The sequence below is a fragment of the Gekko japonicus genome, unplaced genomic scaffold (genome assembly GCF_001447785.1).
Source record: "Gekko japonicus isolate JY-2015 unplaced genomic scaffold, Gekko_japonicus_V1.1 scaffold759, whole genome shotgun sequence".
NCBI lineage: Eukaryota > Metazoa > Chordata > Lepidosauria > Squamata > Gekkonidae > Gekko > Gekko japonicus.
This window is the reverse complement of record NW_015176473.1, coordinates 498,653-521,345: the sequence shown is the minus strand read 5'-3', so window position 1 is coordinate 521,345 and position 22,693 is coordinate 498,653.

Genomic DNA, 22,693 nt, shown 5'->3' with positions numbered 1-22,693 from the left:
TCTTCTTCTTCTTCTTCTTCTTCTTCTTCTTCTTCTTCTTCTTCTTCTTCTTCTTCTTCTTCTTCTTCTTCTTCTTCTTCTATCAAATCCACCACCCTGGCTCCGGAAAGTGTCTCACCCTCATTTCCTGTCAGACCCTCGATAGGGCCAAACTAGATGGCCAGATGACAGTTTATTGCCCAATGATCTCCTTTCGCATTCCTGTCCCCAAAATGCCATCCTTGTGTGCCGTGGGGCCCGTGTCTCCTGTTTGCCAGCCTCACAAGGGTCTTGTGAGGGTAAAATAGGACAACAGCCACTCGAAAGACAAAGAGATACAAAACCGAGTTAAAATTGTCTGGATTCTTGGGGTCCTTTGCCAGTAGGGTTGCCAGCAAGGCTCCCTCTAAGCTGTGGAGTCCTGTGAGCAAAAATTCTACTTTGTGAGCTACTGGGCATTAAAGTGGTGAGCGAGTGATTTGGCTGCTGCATAAATCAGTTTGCTCTGGAGCCATCCTTCCTGAGTGGAGACAAAAATGTGTGCGTTGGAGGCTAAAAAAACTGTGAGCTAACTCACACTAACTCAGCTTAGAGGGAACTGTCAGGTAGCCCTGTCATAGGTCTGGAATGTGGAGGGGTGCCCCGCCTGTTTTCTGTCTCAGTTCTCCCTGGCTCACCAACTGTTTGCTATTTTATGCTTGACCTTGTAGATGCTCCAGCTGCACTTTTACTTGACTGGGAAAGTTAACGTTTTTTTTGCTTTGCCTGCTTGCTTTGCCCGCCCGTGCGAGATGTATCCATTGGCCAGTTTGGTGTAGTGTTAGGTGCATGGACTCTAATCTGGGAGCACTGGGTTTGATTCCCCACTCCTCCTCCACTTGCACCTGGCTGGATGACCTTGGGCAAGCCGTGGTTCTGATAAGAGCTGTTCTTGGAAAAGAGGGGACCCCAGTCTCCAGTCTCGTCCTCCCACTGTTGTGGGGAGGGGAAGGGAAAGGAGTTTGTAAGCCGCTCTGAGACACCTTTGAGGAGTGAAGGGCGGGGTATAAATCCAATCTCTTCTTCTTCTTCTTCTCAAGCTTACAGGGGGGATTGTTAGATTCTAGTATAACTCAGAGGCCCTAGTGCTGACGGCCATTCCTGACACAAGCTGTACACGTGTCTCTAGTACTGGATCTATCAATAAACAGTTACCTTCTTATGAAGCCCTGTGTTGCGTGACCTGACTAAGGACCTTGACAGGAACACTGGTTGCCAGGCACCCTCTGGCCAGCAGTGGAGGATGAGGGTGTCTGCCTGGAGGCGGGATAGGATTGGAGGGTTGGGGAGGCGAGCAGCTGGTCTTCAAAGAGCACTTCAGAAATAAGTCCTCTCTGCACAGGAACATACCCCCGGGAGTGGGGAAACCATTCAGTAAAGGAGCAGCTTAATCCTTTCCAAGGCTCTTTGAGCGTCCCTGGTGTGAATGCAGTCCAGATGTGTCAGAAAGGGACTTTGCCTTCAAAACCTGCCGAGTGCTTGGCTCTGGGAAGCTGGCTGTGTTTCGGCCGCTCGCTTGGACTGCTGGATGGGAGGCGGAGGCTGCCAGTTGGCATCTTGGCCTGAACGGAAGGCGGCTCAGCAATTCCAGGGTAAATGGCCTGGCAAGTAAAGGCGTTTGGGAACATTGTTCCGGGCACTTCTTTGGGGCTGTTGTTATATTGGTGTGTTTACCCCAAGATGGCCCTCACCTGGACGGCAGATCTTTCACTCTGTGTGGACACTGCATCTCCATATCTCTCTCTCTCTCTCTCTCTGTCCCTCTCTCTCTCTCTCTCTCTCTCTCTCTCTCTCTCTCTCTCTCTCATCTATCTATCTTTAGTTGTTGTTGTTTTTTAATTCACAATTTATTAATTTCTCAAAGAACGATAGCACAGGTTATTAACCTTATTTTCCATCAGTCTAATATATTATTCACCCCCAAAATTCTTAATAATATAAAGTGCTCTCAAATTAATCCACTAACTTCTGTTATCCCTAATTTCTAACCAAGAGTTACTTCCTGCTCTGAGTCCTGTTATCTTATCACACCCGTTAAATATGATCCCATTCAGTTTCCTCAGTTCTTTTCCATATTTACATTAATTACAATACATATATTGACATCATAAAATACATTGGGCATTCTTCCGTTTACTGTTTACTATTACATATTTCCAGACTGATTTCTTCTTCAGAATATCTATCTATCTATCTAGCTGTGATTGGCATCCTCAGAGGTATAGCATAGAAAGATGGAGGACTCTCTGTGTCAAGGTGAGAAGAAAAATGGTAGGCAGGTAATTTATATCTACTCAGGAAGGTGGGGTAGGGCTGAGTCATTATCATGTAGGAGTTCCCCAGGCTGTGACATGATAATGGTGGGGCTTTCCTGAGGAGGTTCTTTTGCATACGGATTGGCTGTTGAAATTCTAATCTTATCTGTCGTGCTGTTGTAAAATGTAGAGCCTTTTGTGTTTTTCAGGACAGGAAACCCTGCCCTATTTATTTTTAAACTCTCTCCTTTCCTGTTGAAATTGTGTTTATGTTTATGAATTTCAATGGCTTCCCTGTGCAATCTGATGTGGTAATTGGATGTGTTGTCCAGCCTTTCAGTTTCTTGGAATAAGATACTATGTCCTCCTGTTTAAATTAGGCTATGTTCAGCCACTGCTGATTTTTCAGGTTGGCCAAGTCTGCAGTGTGTTTCATGTTCTTTTATTCTTGTCTGAATGCTACGCTGTGTGGTCCCGATGTAAACCTGTCCATAACTGCAGGGTATGCAGTATACTCCTGCAGAAATGAGGGGGTCTCTTCTGTCTTTTGCTGATGGTAGCATCTGTTGTATTTTTCCGGTGGGTCTGAATACTGTTTGTAGGTTGCGTTTTTTGCATAAGTTTTCCCATCTGATCAGTGATTGGATATATGGCAAAAACACTTTTCCTGTGGGAGACTGGTTTTCCTTAGTTGTTTGTTTTACCTTTGGTTTAATCACTCTTCTGATTTCATTCTTGAAATAGATATCTATCATCTATCTATGTATCTCTCATCTCTCTCTCATCTATCTGTCTGCTACTATCTATCATCTAGCTATCATCTAGCTATGTATCTCTCATCTCTTTCTCACCTATGATCCATCCATCCATCCATCATCTATCTTTCTATCTATCTATCTATCTATCTATCTATCTATCTATCTATCTATCTATCATCTATCTATCTATCTATTTATATCTTGCCATCTTGGGAAGATCTGTGCACAATCCCTATCCTCCTGGTAGGCATAGACTATAATGCCTGAAGACGTCTTGTCTCCCTGCTAATTTCTACTGTGCATTGGTCGCATTTAGATGTGCATGATAAAGCACGAGAGAGACTGAAGTGGCCCTTCTAGTGTTCCCTTCCCCACAGCGAACCTTCTCGGGGGGCCCTGCTGGACAAGAAGGGCAAGCAGAGGGGCCGGCCACATGCTTCCGTTGGGAGAAGCTCAAAGGGTTGCCGTTGCTGCCAAGGCATCTTTGAACGCGAGCGCTTTGGAGCTTTGGAAAGTGAACACGTCCTGCTGTTCTGCTTCCAGTGGGAACCTCCCGACTCCAAAGGCAAGGCCTGATTACGTTGCCGCCCCATGCCAGTCGGTAGCTGGTTCGCTGCCGTCGGGCAAGGAAACAGTGGATTTCCAGAACGGGGACGGCGAGACAATTGAACTTGCAGAGAGCGGGCAGCAGAATGGCTGTGTTCTGCCAGGCTGTGGTGCCCGCAGATGGCCCAGAGACCAAGGCTCTGCCACAGCGGCTTTCCGGTTCTGCCCGGAGCCGAGCCAGATGACCTCACCGAGGCTGGGCGGGCTGCATGCGTTCCAGAGTGAGACAGTAGCTGTGGTCAAAGGCCGGGGGGGGGTTGTCTCATGTCTTGCCAAGCGGCCTGCGGGTGTCCAAGGCAGGCAGAGCTGGAAGGAAGGAGAGATCAGACCGGGGGAAACCTCGGCTTGTTTCAAGGGAACGCCGGCGCTCTCTGGAAACGTGACTTTCTATTTATTGAATCCGAATCCCAGGGCAACTTGTGTTCTTGACTGCTCAGGGCCTTTGCCAAAAGACCAATGACGTCAGTGGGAAAAAGTGTGTTGTTGGGGGGTTTTTTGTTTAAATTCGATATGCTTTTCCTACGGTGCCGGTTTCCTTCCTGCCAGCAGCCAAATGGGACGATCAGCCCTTCTGTCTGCTGATATTCCTCGGCACTGTCAAACACAAACCTGGGCTCAGACGTGCCCGTCCCTTCCAATGTTCCCTCTAAGCTGTGGAGTCCTGTGAGCAAAAATTCTACTTTGTGAGCTACTGACCTTAAAGTTGTGAGCGAGCCATTTTGCACCTGAATAAATCAGTTTGCTATGGAGCCATCCCTTCCTGAGTAAGGACAAAAATGTGTGAGCCAGAGGCTAAAAAATGGTGAGCTAGCTCACACTAACTCAGCTTAGAGGGAACACTGATCCCTTCCCGTGTTCCTGGGGGCCCTCTGAAGAGAAGCTGGGCCACTTTACATGCCTGCACAAATTAACAGGTCCTGGGGAGTGCTGTTTGTGAGAACCCCCCCCCCCGCCAGAATCACAGGTCCCGGTCACACAGGAGGATTTGATCCGCAAGAGGGACGGATCGGGGGTGCATCAAGCGGGCGCGTTTCAAGGGACATCTGGGAAGCGGCGCGCACCCGTCCTCGATCCGTCCCTTAGGCCCACAAACGTGCATCAAAAAGATACTAGCAAGACAGGAGTACCTACCGGATGATGCAGGCCAATGGAAGGCGTGTGGTTGGGGAGGCACCGGCAGGCAGTCGCAGCCAGCGCCATTCCCCATCCCATGCATGCGCACAACCACACTGCTGCCGGTTTGCGGCACACCGTGTGATCGGCTGCCGGGGCATGGAGCACGGAGCCGCGGGGGCACGTCGGATCGCGCTCCCACGGTTCTTTTTGCTCTGGCTCTGATTTGCCTGAGCGACACGTAGCATCATGTCCTGGCGACAGCGGTACAACGCGTCTCGCCATCCCCGCGGCACGGATTCTGTGAAGACATGCGGATCCCCGGCTGCGATTTGGCGAGATTCGGTAAGCCTATCTCGGAAGCTAAGCAGGGTCGGCCCTGGTCGGTACTTGGATGGGAGACCACCAAGGAAGTCCAGGGTTGCTACGCAGAGGCAGGCCATGGCAAACCACCTCTGTTCATCCCTTGCCTTGAAAACCCTACGGAGTTAACATAAGTCAGCTTTGACTTGATGGCACTGTCACGATCTGGGCTGTGCCACCAGAGGCCTACTAGGCCCAGGGAGCCTGGCTAGCAGTAGGTGAGGCTGGGCCTAGAACTCCCAGAAGCCCCTGAGAGGTTTTGGAGCCAAAATTGACCAATAGGAAAAGAGGAGGGCTTGGAATAAAAGATCTGATGCAGCAGGAAAAGCTGTTCTTCTTCCCAGGGGGCAGAGCCAAAAGGGACTGAGGCTGCTGTAGGGGAGAGACCCTCATCCTGAGGGAAGGGGGAGTAGTCTAGTGCCACTGCAGATAGTGAGCTAGGGACAATATATATTTAGATGTGTTAGGACATTTGATTTCTTTTCTTTTCACTCACTTACTGTTATTATTCTTGCACCTTGTTTTTTTTGACCACCTATAAAATAAGCCGTTTTCCTTGTTCACTCTGCCTGGTCCTCACGCCTCTTATTCGGCCAAAAGGGAGGTCAGAAGGCCTTGGGAGGGTGCTCTGGGCCTTCTCAGAGGAGCCTGGAACCAGAGTGGTGGCAGCGTCACGTGACACCCCACCTGAGCCGTGACAGGCACAAAAAAGGTCATGCACAGCTGGATTTTCCGGTGTGGACAAAGACAGTCCAAGTTGTGATAGACTGTTACGGTGCAAATATCCGAGGCTGAGGAGTTGCAGCCCCAGCAGATCTTGCTGGCAACTGTGAGCACAGTCTGTGCCTGCTCAGCCCCTCGTCCTCCCATTGGGTATGGTTGCCAGCCTCCAGGTGGGGGCTGGAGGTCCCTTTAGAATTACCACCGATCTTCAGACCACAGGTATCAGTCCCCCTGGAGACTGGGTTGCCGCTGCAGTCAGTCATTTTGGGCTCAGTTCCAGACTCAGCCGCAGGGTCGCCCGCCTCCAAGTGTGACCCACCAAACATAGCCTTGAAAAGTGTAAACAAAACCTGTCTTTTTTGCAAAAAACATTTATACTATTCTAAGATAAGTTATAAAGTGCAAATAAAGTACAAAATGTGTAATGACGTTAAGAGATAGCCATCTCAAGCTTGTTATTAGGGGCGCTGGCCGTCATGTGCTTGTTAATTTTTGGAAACTCGTGGAAGTCCCACAAGCCTTTTGAAGACTTAACAACTTGATAAAGAGATCGATTCTGTTATGCATTGAGCCCTAGCCTTTCCTCTTTCTGTTCCTTGAATGGGCTGAGCTTGCTTCTCTAGAACAATAGCTCGCCTGGATCCAGGAACTAACCGTTAGATAAGCGGTGTAATGTAAATAGCCTATCACTGGGAGTGTGTGTGTGTTGGGTGTGGTGTTTGCAGGCTTTTTAAGCCGGGCTCCAGCCCTGCTAGCTTGTCTTGTAGTTTGCTGAAATCAGTTACTAAACCTTAGCTGATTACTGCAATGCATCTAGAACCCAGTATTTAACAGATTCGAAACAGGCCTGTTGTGTGTACCACCTTGAAGTCTTCATGCTACAAGGGACTTCTCTTTGGCTGTTAAAGTGAATGGTCTTCTCTGTCCTTACAGCATAAAGAATATGGCCCGGTCCCTTTATTTTCAGCAGGGTTTATGCCCCGCTTGTAATTGTTTGTCTCTTAATGTTATTGCACATTTTGTACTTTATTTGCACTTTATAACTAATCTCATAATACTATAAATATTTTTGCAGAAGCAGAATTTGTTTACACTTTTCAAGGCTGTTTTTGTATGTTTGGTTGATTGCATTCCTGGCTCCCTGCCTCCTCCTCCTCCTCCTTCTTCCTCTTCTTCTTCTTCTTCCTCTTCTTCTTCTTCTTCCCCCTGTCTCCATTTGGGCACCACCCTGCACTGGACTAGGGTTCCCAAGTACCTACCTACGATCCGGCAGGGGACACGTTTCCCCACCGGAAGATTCTTGCTTGGAACACAGGCGCTGCACTATTCCGTCGCCCAGATGTGACATAGGCATGTAGCTGGGCGACGCTCTGGTAATGGGACCATCGAGTTTCCAGCCCCATTGCTAGAGTGTCGCCCGGCTACATGCCTACGTCACGTCTGGGTAACGGAATAGTGCAGCGCCTGTGTTTTCCCTGCAGGAATGGTCCCGCGAAGAACTATACATCCCTTGCTGAATTAAGGTAAGTACTTGGGAGCCCTGCACTGGACACCCACTTGACTTGTCTCATGGGACTAGAGTGACAAAGGCAACTCAGTAACCAGAGGACTCAGTTAATTGCAAAGAAAGCACGGACGTCTGAGTCTCAGCAGATTCAAAGCATCTCTGGGTTCTTCTTGTCTTTCTGCTGAGGGAAGTATTGGCAGCTCCTGTTGGGCTGTTGCACAAGTGTGCATTAGATCCCAACAATTGTGCTGTTGTACCGTTGTTGGGATCTAACGCAGTTCTGCAGGGCCTGTAAAACGGAGATGTTCCAGCAGACCTGTCCCCTGCTCTGCTCTGCTTCGTCTAGCTTTGCTTTCGCAGCGTTTATCATCTGTCATAGCTGCTCCTCACCCACCTGCTTCCCTTGTTTGGTGCAACTTTGGTGTCGTGGTTAAGTGTGCGGACTCTAATCTGGGAGAACCGGGTTTGATTCCGCACTCCTCCACATGCAGCCTGCTGGTGTGACCTTGGGTCGGTCACAAGTTCTCTCAGAGCTGCTCTTGAAATGGTAGTTCTCGAAAGAACTCTCTCAGCCCCACCTACCTCACAGGGTATCTGTTGTGGGGAGGGGAAAGGAAAGGAGATTGTAAGACGCTCTGAGACTCCGAGTGAAGGGCGGGGTATAAATCCAATCTCCTAGGGCCGGATCTCACCTCCACCTCCTCCTCCTCCTCCTCCTCTTCTTCTTCTTCTTCTTCTTCTTCTTCTTTCTACAGCTACACAGGATATGAAATTCCACCCACTTCATTTTAATTTCTTTTCTGACACCTCTTATTGGGTTCTCTACAGTAAGAGTGTTGTAATGGTTTTAATGACTTATGCATTAATCTAAAATCTCTGGTTGTTTTTAAGTATGTTTTAACCCACCCTGAGCCTACCATGCAGGGGAGGGTGGGATAGAAATCAAATGAAATCATTAAATAAATAAAAGTTCCAGAAAGAGAATTGGGAGAATGAACCTCTGCTGTTTTTTACCTCCGGCCTCTCCCTCTTTTGCCCTTTCGCCTCAAATCTGAAGTTTCGTGGCGTTCTCTTTGGAGTCCGTCTCATTGCTGACGCAGTTAGGGGCCTTGAAGCTTTGAAACTCCAGCTCAAACCCTTCACATTTTGAATAACAAAGCCTTGCGGAGATGGTTGGGGAAATGGAACCCTCTTTATGTTGAGCTCAGTTTTGTCAGCTTTCCCACAAAGCAAAAGGTGCTCAGCTGGGAGCATGCGTGTGTGTCTAGAGGCCGTGTCAGGAATTGTGGCTGCCTGCTGCTTCCTTCCCCTGGTCCCCTTTCTAGTGCGACTAGTAAAGTCATAATGTCAGGCTTTAGGGAGCAAAAGACCAGCAAAACCAGGCCAAACGTGGGGGCCGCAAAGAGTTCCAGGGAGGCAAGCGGGTATGCAGAACTTCTCCCGTCCAAGGTGGTTTTTGTGGCCATCCCTGAGAGAACGTATTGTGGAAGAGTACCATTCCCAGGAGATATGTATCTCATGAAGTGTGCCTTGCACACGAAAGCTCATACCTTAAATCAGGGGTCATTTCGTAGAAAAAGAGGTGCAGGAGCTCATTAGCATAACTTATTTGCATATGCCACACCCCCTGACATCACCGGACGTTTTTCAGAAGGCAACACCCACTGCTCAGGCTCCACTGGACTGTTTTGGATTGCTAGCTATTGGGGATGGGGAATGTGCAGATCTGTCCTTGCAGAGGAGGGAGAGCTTGTGCCTGAATAAAACCTGGTCTTAAAGGTACCACTGGACCGTTTTGGACCGGGGGGAGGTGGGGGGGAAGCTCTGCAACTTACCTGGCTGCTTCTTGCTCTGACTGAGGGCTGCTGGGAGCAGGGGGTGGGGCTTGTTGCATGTGCCCGCCCCCTGGGCTCTTTACTGCTGGAGCTCCGCTCCTGTGCGCTCCTGCAGGAAATGACCCCTGCCCGGAATGAAGCTTTGTTGGTCTTGAAGATGCCACTGGGCTCAAGCTTTGTTCAATTCCCAGGCGTGTTAGAGGAAAGCCCACCACAAGCTCGAGCGTGTCCAGAAGAGGGCAACCAGGATGGTGAGAGGGTTGGAATCCAAGTCTTAGGAGGAAAGGCTGAAAGAGTTGGGAATGTTTAGCCTGGGAAAGAGAAGGCTTAGAGGGGACACGATTGCAGTCTTCAAATATCTGAAGGGCTGTCCTGTAGAAGATGGAGCAGATCTCTTCTCTCTTGCTCCGGATTGCAAGACTAGATCTAATGGGTGGAAATTACAAGGGAGTCGTTGCCGGCTAAATATCAGGAGAAACTCCCTGACTGTCAGAGTGGTTGAGCAGTGGAACAGTCTGCCTCGGGAGGTGGTGGATGCTCCTTCGCTGGACGTTTTCAAGCGCAGGCTGGATGACCCTCTTTTGGGTATGTTGTAGGTATGTAGGGTTATGCACGTGAAAGCTCACACCTTGAAAAAAAACATTGGTTGGTCTTAAAGGTGACACTGGACTCTACATTTGTTCTGTCTCTCTCATTGAGGGATCTCACAACATTAGGGATTCAGCCATTCGCTGTGAGGCCTTTACGAGTTTTTTTGCAGATAAAGTCTTGTCGCTCCGCCGTGATCTGCCCGCTAATGTTGACACAGTAAGGGAACTGGAGGCCCCTTGGCCATCTTCAGGTCCAGTTCTTCAACCATTACATACAGATTCAGATGAGCAGCTCTGTTGGCCTGAAGCAACAGAGCGGAGTTTGAGTCCAGGGGCACCTTTAAAACCAGCGAGGTTTGATTCTGGGTAGAAGCTTTCATGGGCATGCACACTTTGCACACAGAGAGCCAGTTTTGTGTAGTGGTTAAGTGCGCAGACTCTAATCTGCACACAGTGCGCGGACTCTAATCTGCACTTTGCACACGGAGAGCCAGTTTCATGTGCATGCACACAGAGAGCCAGTTTGGTGTCGTGGTTGAGTGCACGGACTCTAATCTAAGAGAACCGGGTTTGATTCCCCACTCCTCCACTTGCACCTGCTGGATGACCTTGGGCAAGCCATAGTTCTGATAAGTGCTGTCCTTGAAAAAGAGCAGTTTCTGCCAGAGCTCTCTCAGCCCCACCTGCCTCACAAGTAGTGTTCCCTCTAAGCTGAGTTAGTGTGAGCTAGCTCACAGTTTTTTAGCCTCCGGCTCACACATTTTTGTCTCAGCTCAGGAAGCATGGCTCCAGAACACACTAATTTATGCAGTAGCCAAATCACCTGCTCACAACTTTAATGTCGGTAGCTCACAAAGTAGAATTTTTGCTCACAGGACTCTACAGCTTACTGGGAACAAGGTGTCTGTTGTGGGGAGGGGGAGGGAAAAGGAGTTTGTAAGCCGCTCTGAGACACCTTTGGGTAGTGAAGGGTGGGGTATAAATCCAATCTCTTCTTCTTCTTCTTCGAAGTGTGCACGCACACAAAAGTTTATACCCAGAGTTCATCTTTGTGGGTCTTCAAAGTGTCACTGGATTCAAACTTTGATATGAAGCTGTTTTTTGTCCCCACTGGAACTTGTACCTCATGGAACTCTTTCACCCCGCCTCCCCTCCTGGATCTTTGCCGCTTTCCACTGACAGCCAGCCGAAAGCCTTTGCATTATGTCAGCCATCCAAGCCATGTCGATTGTGAACAGAGCCATGGTGTAGTCCGTACATCTGGATTTTAGTAGCTGCCTGGGGAAAGGGTTGGGTTGTGTAACCCCTGGTTTGGAACCTCGTGGGCCAACAGTGTCTCCCGTCAGCTTCGAATCAGAAGCGGAGCGAATTCCCGGATCCCTTGCCAAATCCCAAGGGGGAGGGGAGAAAGGCCCCATTGGGGGGGGCTGCTGCAATTAATCTCAAGGCCTCTGACAATTAATTACACGGCTGTTTACAAGTCACGATGTCTTGTTTACATCTCCGGGATCCTCTGCCTGTGGAGCGCTGCCAGTGCGAATCCACAGCCAACCCTTTTGTGTCTCATGATGCTGAGCAGATGCAGGGAAACCTTTGAAAAGGAATTCATCAAATACTGTCTGCTCCTTAATTAAAGACCATTTAGGGCCAAGATACGCAAAACACCTTTTTTTATCAGGGCTGCAAAATGAGCAAAGATTAGGGTTTGGCAGAACGGTTTGGTTTCAGACACAATTTAAGGGAGTTCCCTCGCACGCTGAAAGAGGCCGTTTTCGCATTGTTTGGAATGGTCGGAATTTAAATTACGGATCAGGCTTTGGCTTCGGAGGAGAGCCGCAAGGAATGTGACGAACTGGGATTGGCCTGGATTTCAGACTTTTTCAGTGTGGAATTCTGGAGTGAGCAGCTGTACCACGGAATTTGGTAGTGTTTAGTAGCCAACTCCAGGTTAGGAAATTCCTGGAAATCGGGTGTGGAACCTGGGGAGGGCGGGATTTGGCAAGGGAAGAGGCATCAGCGATGCATAATGCCGTAGAGTCGACCCTCCAGTGTAGGCCTTTTTTTCCAGGGGAACTGATTGCTGTAATCTGAAGATAAGTTGTAATGCCAGGGGATCTCCAGGTCCCACCTGGAGGTTGATAGCCCTAGAATTCAGGTAGAAGAAGAAGAGATTGGATTTATACCCCACTCTTCACTCAGAGTTTCAGTGCGGCTTACAAACTCCTTTCCCTTCCCCTCCCCACAACAGACACCCTGTGAGGTAGGTGGGGCTGAGAGAGCTCTTTCTAGAACTGCTCGTGAGAGAACAGCTTCGAGAGAACTTGTGATTGACCCAAGGTCACACCAGCAGCTGCATGTGGAGGAGTGGGGAATCAAACCCAGTCCTCTCGGATTAGAGTCCACGCACTTAACCACTACACCAAACTGGCTCTCATTTAGGTGTGATGGGTTCTGCTGAAATCGTCTCTCTTTTTGAACTTCCTCACTTTTTTACTTTGTGTAACATCCAGGCTAATGAAGAGTTCAGATGAACTGTAAAGCTTGCACGCCATTATATGCCTTTCCGTTGATCCTAATTAGGGTTGCCAGCTTGAGGTTGGGAAATTCCTGGAGATTTGGGAGGTGGAGCCTGCGGAAGGTGGGGTTTGGGGAGGGGAGGCACCTCTGCAGGGTAGAATGCCATAGAGTCCACCCACCAAAGCATCCAATTTTCCCAGGGGAACCGATCTCTGTAGTCAGGAGATTAGTAGTAATCCTGGGAGATCTCCAGCCCCCACCTGGAGGCTGGCAACCGTAGCACTAATATTCAGGGGTCATTTCCTGCAGAAGCGCACAGGAGTGGAGCTCCGGCAGTAAAGAGCCCAGGGGGCGGGCACATGCAACAAGCCCCACCCCCTGATCCCAGCAGCCCTCAGTCAGAGCAAGAAGCAGCCAGGTAAGCTGCCGAGCTCCCCCCTGGGGCCCCCGGTCCAAAACAGTCCAGTGGCACCTTTAAGACCAAGTTTTATTCAGGTACAAGCTCTCCCTCTTCTGTGAGGACAATCTGCACGTTCCCCCCCCCCCAATAGCTAGCAATCCAAAACAGTCCAGTGGAGCCTGAGCAATGGGTATTGCCTTCTGACACACGTCCAGTGATGTCAGGGGGTGTGGTGTATGCAAATAAGTTATGCCAAGGAGTTATGCTAATGAGCTCCTGCACCTCTTTTTCTACGAAATGACCCCTGCTGTTATTTATTTTATTCATTAAAAAAAATAATCTGTGCTGCTTTCCACCCAGATAGGGTAAGCAAGGCAGCAGACGTTAAAACGTTTCAACATTAGAACATTTAAGACTTTTAAAACAGCATGTAAAGTAGAGTACATACAAAATAGTCAAACGATTCAATAAAACCGTACAAACACATAACATACGTAACAAAGGGGGGGGGCTAAGAAGAGTTAGTGAGGGAACTCCAAACAAAACAAGGAAGTCTTCTGCCCAGTAGTGGAAGAGAATGATGGAGGGAGACAGATAAATCTCCCTGGGGTGGGAGTTCGAAAGTTTGGGCTCCAGAAGGCCTTTTATTGGGTGGCTGCCTGGCTAGAGATGTAAAATTTCCAGAAATTTTGAAACTCGGAAAAAAAACCCGTTTTTTCCCCAGTTTTTTGGGGGGAAATGGAATTTTTTAGAAAAATGGGAAAAAATGCTACATTAACACTTCTTTTTTCTTTTCCAGATTGAAAGTCATTCTGTCACTTTAGGAACATAAAATATGACTATGGAAATTTTTACTTGGCATGAAGTCACAACTAGCATATTAAAAATATAGTGTATCCAAAATTATTACAAACAGAATACCCACCCACATGCAAAAACAAAACTGAAACCTTTTTCTTTTCTTGTGACAACAGCACCTCCTAAAGGAAGAAATGTGTCTTGTTCTTGCATTGGAGAGAGCAGTTTGTAACCTAGGACTTGCTTGTCCTCAGTGCTCAGAAATTAGCTCAATCTGATACCATACATATTTTTTAGAAATGATTTGGGAAATATTTGAACACCTTGTCTTAAAATATTTTAATAATCATGTTAAAATAAAATGTTCCATAATTACTTTCTTTTTCTTTTCTTTTCTTTTTTCAATTTTTCGGGGGAAAAACAGAAAAGGCTTCGGGGAAGAATCATGTTTTTTCCCAAATTTTTCCGGGTTTTTTCCGGGCCTTCACATCTCTACGCCTGGCTAGCCTTACCTAGAGAGGGCATCCAGAGCAGGGTCTCCAAAGATGACCAGCGTGGACATGTAGGTTCATATGGGAGAGGGCAGTCCTAGGGATGTCAACCTCCAGGTGGGACCTGGAGATCCACTGGAATTACTGATCGTTTCCAGACAACAGAGATCAGCTCCCCTGGAGAAAATGGCTGCTTTGGAGTCTGGACTCTCTAAGGCATTGTCCCCCACGGAGGTCCCTGTCCACCCACAGGCTCCATCCCCAAATCTCCAGGAGTTTCCCAACCTGGATCTGACAACCCTACCCCCTACCCCCTGCCCATGGCTGGGGGGACCTGGCGACCCTAGGTTCTTAAGGTATGCTGTCCCCAAGCCATATAAGGCTGGGCTTGGGAGCAAACTGGGAGCCATTGTAGATGGAAGAACCCAGGAGCGGGGCTGCCAGACGGAACCTGGCAAGCAACAGGAGGGCTGGAGGCGGGGACATCGTGGGGGGTGCTGGCTGTGTCACTGTGTGCGGGCCCACATCCATCCAGTGCTGCATGAATTGCACTGGCTGCCTATCGAATTCCACGTGCGTTTCAAGGTGCTGGTGCTCACCTTTTGTCACGGCTCAGGTGGGGTGTCATCTGACGCTGCCACCACTCTGGTTCCAGGCTCCCTTGAGAAGGCCCAGAGCACCCTCCCAAGACCTTCTGACCTTCCTTTTTGGCCAAATAACCGGCTTGAAGACTAGGCTGAGTGAACAATGAAAATAGTTTATTGTATAAGAGGTCAAACAAACAAGGTGATGTTCTTGTGAAGGCCTGGGCCTCTATGCCCTGTTGTTGGCCCTCGAGAGGAACTGGCTGGCCACTGTGTGAGACAAAATGCCGGACTAGATGGACCACTGGTCTGATCCAGCAGGGCTCTTCTGATGTTCTTGGGAAGGCCTGGGCCTCTATGCCCTGTTGTTGGCCCTCCAGAGGAACTGGCTGGCCACTGTGTGAGACAGGAGGCTGGACTTGATGGACCATGGGTCTGATCCAGCAGGGCTCTTCTGATGTTCTTGTGAAGGCCTGGGCCTCTATGCCCTGTTGTTGGCCCTCTAGAGGAGCTGGCTGGCCACTGTGTGAGACAGAATGCTGGACTAGATGGACCACTGGTCTGATCCAGCAGGTCTCTTCTGAGGTTCTTGTGAAGGCCTGGGCCTCTATGCCCTGTTGTTGGCCCTCCAGAGGAACTGGTTGGCCACTGTGTGAGACAGGATGCTGGACTAGATGGACGATTGGTCTGATCCAGCAGAGATCTTTTGATGTTCTTATGAAGGCCTTGGCCTCTGTGCCCTGTTGTTGGACGTCCAGAGGAACTGGTTGGCCACTGTATGAGATAGGATGCTGTACTGGATGGACTATTGATCTGATCCAACAGGGCTCTTCTTATGTTCTTATGAAGACCTTGGCCTCTATGCCCTATGGCTTGACCTCCAGAGGAATGGGTTGGCCACTGTGTGGGACAAGATGCCTGTCTAGATGGACCACTGGTCTGATTCAGCAGGGCTCTTCTTGTGTTTTCATGTTTTCCCAGTCTTCTGCCTTCAGTCCTCCTCAGAAAGTTTGTGTACCAGTGAAAATCTTTGTTTTCTTTCGCTCCTGAAGATTAGCATCTCAGGGCATCAGAAATGTAGCTGTTGACATTGTTGTTCTTTTCTAAAAGGCCAACGTCTACAAAAAGTGTTTTGTTCTGTTCCTAGGATCTGCACGTTCTTCTCCACAGATTCTGGTTGCCTATCTGAAGATGTTCCCCGCCACTACCCCCTGCCCTCCGCTCCAAATAAAGGGGCACTTTCACGCATGCTGAATACTGCACTTTCAGTCCACTTCCATTGTTATCTTTCAAATCTGAGAACTCGTTTTTCAGAATCTGCGTAAATTCTCCCAGTCATTTCCGCTCCATTTTAACAGTTTCCTATTTAAGAACATAAGAGAAGCCAATGTTGGATGAGGCCAAAGGCCCATCCAATCCAACACTCTGTGTTACACAGTGGCCCAAAATACCAGGTGCCATCAGGAGGTCCAGCAGTAGGGCCAGGACGCTAGAAGCCCTCCCACTCTTCCCCCCACCCCCAAGCACCAAGAATACAGAGCATCCCTTGCCCCAGCCTGAGAGATCCTATCTATACCTTGTGGCTAATAGCCACTGATGGACCTCTGCTCCATATGCTTATCCAGTTCCCATAACCCCTGGCAAGCCAACTTCCGTAGGACATCCCGCCCTGCCCTGCCTCTCTCACCGAGAAGGATCTTTGCCTTGTCTGCTTCACACACCGACGTCGACAACTCCAAGACTCTGGAGCAGATTTAAAACTCCCATCTGGGCTGGCGCTTAATCCTCCTATTGTTAAAGGGTCTTGCCAATGAGAACATCATGCATTTATATAAATAAGTGTCCTGGGCTGGAAAAAGAGACCGAGACTGCGAGACAGGCCCAGCGTGGGCAGAGAACTGTCTGAAGTCTGGCTAGTTTTGTAAAGAGTAGGTCGTCTGCTTGGTAGAGGGTCAGGATCGGTTCTCTGGCCAAACCTCCCCCCTGCCTGCTTGGGACTGCACGGTGAGGAGGGAGTCAATGCGCACTCCAAGGACTCCGTTTGCACCTGGACACCAGTGGCATGGGACAGGGCTGGGATCCACTCCACGGCCTGTTCTGCTGTTGTCCATATCGAAGCCATGTCCCTGGGACAAACTGGAACACATGGACTTGCCTCACACTGAATTAGCTACAGCACATGAGGATCACGGCTCATAATATCCAGAGAACAAGAGAGAAAAAAGCCGTATACATGCGCAAAATGATGCAAAAACAATACTATGACATAAACAATTGTAACGATAGAATAGAAGAAGAAGAAGAGATTGGATTTATACCCCGCCCTTCACTACCCAAAGGAGTCTCAGAGCGGCTTACAAACTCCTTTCCCTTCCCCTCCCCACAACAGACACCCTGGGAGGCGGGTGGGGCTGAGAGAGCTCTTGACAGTAACTGCTCTTTTTCAAGGACAGCTCTTGTCAGAACTAGGGCTTGCCCAAGGTCATCCAGCCAGGTGCAAGCAGAGGAGTGGGGAATCAAACCCGGTTCTCCCAGATTAGAGTCCGCACTCCTAACCCCTGCACCAAACTGGCTCTCACCAGCAGAGGTCGTTTTGTAGAAACAGTGGTGCAGGAGCTCATTAGCATAACTCATTAGCATAACTTCTTTGCATATGCTACACCCCCTGATGTCACTGGAAGTGTGTCAGAAGGCAACACCCACCTCTCAGGCTCCACTGTTTTGGATTGCTAGCTATGGGGGGGGGGACGTGCAGATCTGCCCTCACAGAGAAGGGAGAGCTTCTACCTGAAGGCAGGCCGGGGGGGGGGGGCTCTGCAACTTACCTGGCTGCTTCTTGCTCCTCATGGCCCGACTGAGGGCTGCTGGGAGCAGGGGGCAGGGCTTGTTGCATGTGCCCGCCCCCTGGGCTCCTTACTGCCGGAGCTCCGCTCCTGTGCGCTCCCGCAGGAAATGACCCCTGCTCACCAGAATACAAAAATGTATACAAAAATACAAGTGGAGGAGAGGTCCAAAACATAAAGTTTGAGTTGTTTACACTGTAGTATCGTTTTTGCATTATTTAGCGCATGTATACGGCCTTTTCCCCTAGTACTGAATTAGACCATCAATTCATCGGTCAGTATTGTCTATTCAAGCCGGCAGCCGCTTTCCAGGGTCTCAGGCAGAAGTCTCTTGTCAGGGTCTCAATAACTCCGTACCAACAACCAGTCCTTGTGTAAGAAAAGTCTTGTTGATCAGAGAGATGGAATGCCTTGCACTCTTAAGTCAGGAATAACATATTCAACTTGGATGCCACAGATATACAGGTTTCGTGCACGGCCCCCTGACACCTGAAAGCCAATAAGCAATTAAAGACGAGCACCGGGAAAATCTAACGGTCTGAGCTACAAGCAGGAAGAAGCTGCATTCTCATGCGCAAGGCGTCTAGGAGCTCAAGGTCAGGCAGATAAGGCCGTCCAGCAGCTGCAGGGAGGAAAGCAGGCCAGGGAGACAAACATCTTACACCATGGTGGGCTCACCCGACATCTTTCACATCACCTACTGCCTGTTCTTTTAACTGGAGATGCCTGGGATTGAACCTGGGACCTTCTGCATGCCAAGCAGAGGTTCTTCCACTGAGCCACAGCCCCTCTTTACAGCTCTCTGGGGTCTCATGCGGAGGTCTTTCCCATCACCTCCTGCCTGGTTCTTTTAACTGCCAGGGATTGAACCTGGGACCTTCTGCATGCCAAGCAGATGCTCTACCACTGAGCCACAGCTCTTTACAGCTCTCCAGGGTCTCAGGCGGAGGTCTTTCCCATCACCTCCTGCCTGGTCCTTTTTAACTGGAGATGCCGGGGATTGAACCTGGGACCTTCTGCATGCCAAGCAGAGGCTCTCCCACTGCGCCACAATCCCTCCCCTTGCAGTGACTTGGATTGGAGTTGACCAGCAAGGGCATGGACCTAGGAGGGGGTGGTTGTACTTTGCCTGGGTGGGGGGCAAAATGCTCTCGACTGGCCCTTCCCTGGATGTCTGGCTACCAAAGCCAACTCTGGGTTGCAAAATTCATGGAAATAGGGGGGTGGAGCCTTGGGAGGGTGGAGTTTGGGGAGGGGACAGACCTAACTGGGGGCATAAGTTAAATAGGTTAAATATGAGCAGCCAGTGTGGTGCAGCGACAAAAAAGGCTAATGCGATCTTGGGGTGTATCAACAGAGGCCTAAGATCCAAATCGCAAGTTGTGATAGTCCCGCTGTACACCGCATTGGTCAGGCTGCACCTGGAGTCTTGCGTGCAGTTCTGGAGGCCTCACTTCAAAAAGGATGTGGACAGTGTTGTACATATTAGATTCCATGTCAAAAATGAAGTCAAATGAGGAGAAAGATCTATGTTTTATTTCAATTAACAGAAAAACAATTGGACCAAATAGTCCATCCAAAATTGACTACTTTCTTCTCAGCATATTCAGGAAATATGCTTCAATTAACAGGAAAACAATTAGACCAAATAGTCCATCCAAAATTGACAACTTTCTTATTTTTCTTCTTCATCTTCTCCGTGAATATATTATTTATTTATTTATTTATTTATTTATTTGGATTTATATCCTGATATATATTCTGAACATATTCAGGAAATACACGATATTCAAACAGCATAATTGGTTACAAAAGACAGTGGTAATTTGAGTAATAATCCTCTGATTGGCCAGATATAAAGAAACATATATCTACGTCAAACTAAGTGTTTACTTAACCTAACCTAAATGATAATGGGCAAGGATTCTTCATACCAGACTAAAATCTTATCTGACCCAGACATTGAAAGGTTTGCCCGAAGAACTACAGAATCATGAACTTTGTACCTATTATGTTGTCTGCTAACAATATCAGAACTACAAGAGGAAAGCCTTCTATATAACAGGCCTTTCTAACATCCTAATAAAACATTACTTAAGAATAAATCTATAAAAACCAGAGAAATATAAATATGAACAATCAAGAAGAAGAAAAACCTATATATAAAAATCTTTATATTCCCATTCATACTACAACAGAATGGAGCGGATGCAGAGGAGAGGGACGAGGATGATCGGGGGCCTGGAGACCAAGCCCTGCGAGGAAAGGCTGAGGGACTTGGGAATGTTTAGTCTGGGGAAGAGGAGCTGGAGGGGGACAGGATGGCTCTCTTCAAGTATTTGAAAGACTGTCACTTAGAGGAGGGCAGGGAGCTGTTCCTGGTGGCAGAAGAGGAGAGGACCAGGAAGGTACTGGCTGGAAAGTAAGAAAAACGTCTTGACAGTAGGAGTTGTGCAGCAGTGGAATCGGCGGCCTGGGGAGGTGGTGAGCTCCCCCTCGCTGGCAGACTTCAAGCAGCGGCTGGATGAACAGTTGTCAGGGATGCTCTAGGCTGATCCTGCATTGAGCAGGGGGGTGGACAAGATGGCCTTTAGGACCCCTTCCAGCTCTATCTATATATCTAATTCTGAAGTCGCCCTCTGGTGTGCGGATACCTAAATCCACGCACCGGGGGCACCTGGGAGGGAGGGAGAGTTTTGTGCACACGTGGGGCAGTCCCCAGGTGTGCACAAAAATCAGAAACCCTGTAAAAAATATCGGGGGGATGTTTAAATGGCAAGCGAGGAGGGGGGGGAAGAGCAGCGAGGACCGAGCGGCTCGCCGCTCGGCCCTCGCTTCGGAGCCGGGGGAGGGAAGGCCAGAGGGAGGAGATCGAGCGGGGTGGTGGTGGCGGATATGGGGGAGGAACCGGCAGGATGGGGGGGACTTACCTCCTCCTGCTGCTTCCTCCTCTGCCTCATGTGTAGAGGTCCCCCCCCCGAGAGTCTCGCGGGTCCTGCCCCTTGTGATTCTATAATGCCATAGAGTCCACCCTCCAAAGCGGTCATTTTCTCCAGGGGAGCTGGCTAACGACTTTACCCAAGCAGGGTTAAGACTTGGTAGTTAAGGTCAACTGGAGCCTCCACATTGAGAGGCAGTCTACCTCACAACACCATCTGGCAGGGAATGAGGCTACCGCCATCTTTTTGAGCTTTGGGGGGGGGAACCTGACTAGGTGATGTGGGGAATCCAAAACTCTTATTGGGATGTACCCTGATCCTGCGGGACAGTTCCTGTGTTCTTCGGCTGTTGACTTGGGGCAGGTCCCGGGGATGCCCGATGAGGTAATAATTTTGGAGACCACCTCGGGCTGTGCTCCCACCTTCATTTTGTAGTGTGAGTACTCCTAGTTTGGTGTCGTGGTTAAGTGCGCGGACTCTAATCGGGGAGAACCGGTTTTGATTCCCCACTCCTCCACATGCAGCTGCTGGATGACCTTGGACAAGCCGTAGTTCTGTCAGAGCTGTCCTTGAAAAAGAGCCGTTTCTGTCAGAGCTCTCTCAGCCCCACCTACCTCACAGGGTGTCTGTTGTGGGGAGGGGAAGGGAAAGGAGTTTGTAAGGCGCTCTGAGACTCCTTTGGGTAGTGAAGGGCGGGGTATAAATCCAATCTCCTCCTCCTCCTCTTCTTCCTTTTCCTCCTCCTCCTCCTCCTCCTCCTTTCTAGTGAGGCCATCGCTCCCATTAAAACCTTCTCAAAGAAGTGTGGCTGTGTGACGAACTAGGAACATTGGGGGGGGGGGGTTGTATCCCCATGGCCAGAGTTATCCAGATTAATTTGGAAATGTGGGGGTGGAGGTAGACGAGCCCAGTGGGGCGGAGGCCAGGCGAGGGTGGCTGGCCTCACCGGTAAGCGAACAATAACCGCTCGTATTTTTCCAGATGTCAACCATTCAAGGAGACGGAGGCCCCCCCTCCTAGCACAGCTGTATAGAAGCCGAACCTGGCCCCGTGCCACGGTCTTTTCCTCCCAGCCGACGGAGCCTCCGTTTGGCCCCTCTCCAGTCGGAAGGGAGGCGGAGTGGCCGGCATGTCCTCTGGAAAGGGACGGGGGTATGAAGAACTCCAATGTGGTGCTGCCGCTGTCTGCCTCGAAGGCCTCCAGGCCGGGTGCCTGCCCACCCTCCCTGGCACGGAAGCGGCGTGGGAAGTCTTATAACGCAGGAAGCGTCTCTGGGCTGGAGGGGCGAGGGGGGTCTCTCCTGCTTTGGGGTCTTTGTTGTCTGCTCAGAGCCTGCCTAACCCCCATCTCTGCCCCCTTGCCAAATTCAGCAATGGCCCCAACCAACGCTCCCTCTAAGCTGTGGCGTCTTGTGAGCAAAAAAATAAATAAATCTACTTTGTGTGCTGCCGGCATTAAAGTGGTGAGCGAGCGATTTGGCTCCTGCATCAATCAGTTTGCTCCGGAGCCCTCCTTCCTGAGCTAAGTCAAAAAGTGTGCGAGCCGGAGGCTAAGAAACTGTGAGCTAGCTCACACCGACTCAGCTTGGAGGGAACACAGGCAGGAAACCAAGCCAACTGGCTGTCTTGCCGGTCCCCTCACCCGCAGGGCTTTGGGGAGTCCTTTCTGCCAAAGGCAGCCTGGTTCCTCTCTGCTCTCCTCAACTCCACACAAGCCTCCCCCCCCACCTCCTCAGTCTTCCAGAGCCCACTTCCTGGATGGTCTCCAGTTACCCAGCCTGAATGAATTCATATTTTCCAAGTCGGGTTTCCCAGCTGGGGGTGGGGAAGTGGGGAGGAAAGAGAAAGTTTTGTGCGGTTTATGGGAATGCTGGAAGCCATTTGAATTGTGGTCAGGCTCAGCAGTGGAACATGGGCTTTTTTGACCACAGAAGGTCCCAGTTGGCACCTGTGGCATCTCCAGGTAGTAGCAGCAGTAGTAGTAGTAGTAGTAGTAGCAGCAGCAGCAGTAGTAGTAGCAGCAGCAGCAGCAGTAGTAGTAGTAGTAGTACAGAAGGTCCTAGTTGGCACCTGTGGCATCTCTAGGTGGTGGTGGTGGTGGTGGTGGTGGTGGTGGTGGTGGTGGTGGTGGTGGTGGTGGTGGTGGTGGTGGTGGTGGTGGTGGTGGTGGTGGTGGTGGTGGTGGTGGTGGTGGTGGTGGTGGTGGTGGTGGTGATAGTAGTAGTAGTAGTAGTACAGAAGGTCCCAGTTGGCACCTGTGGCATCTCCAGCTAGTAGTAGTAGTAGTAGTAGTAGTAGTAGTAGTAGAGCTACGGCTTGCCCAAGGTCATCCAGCAGATGCAACTGGAGGGGG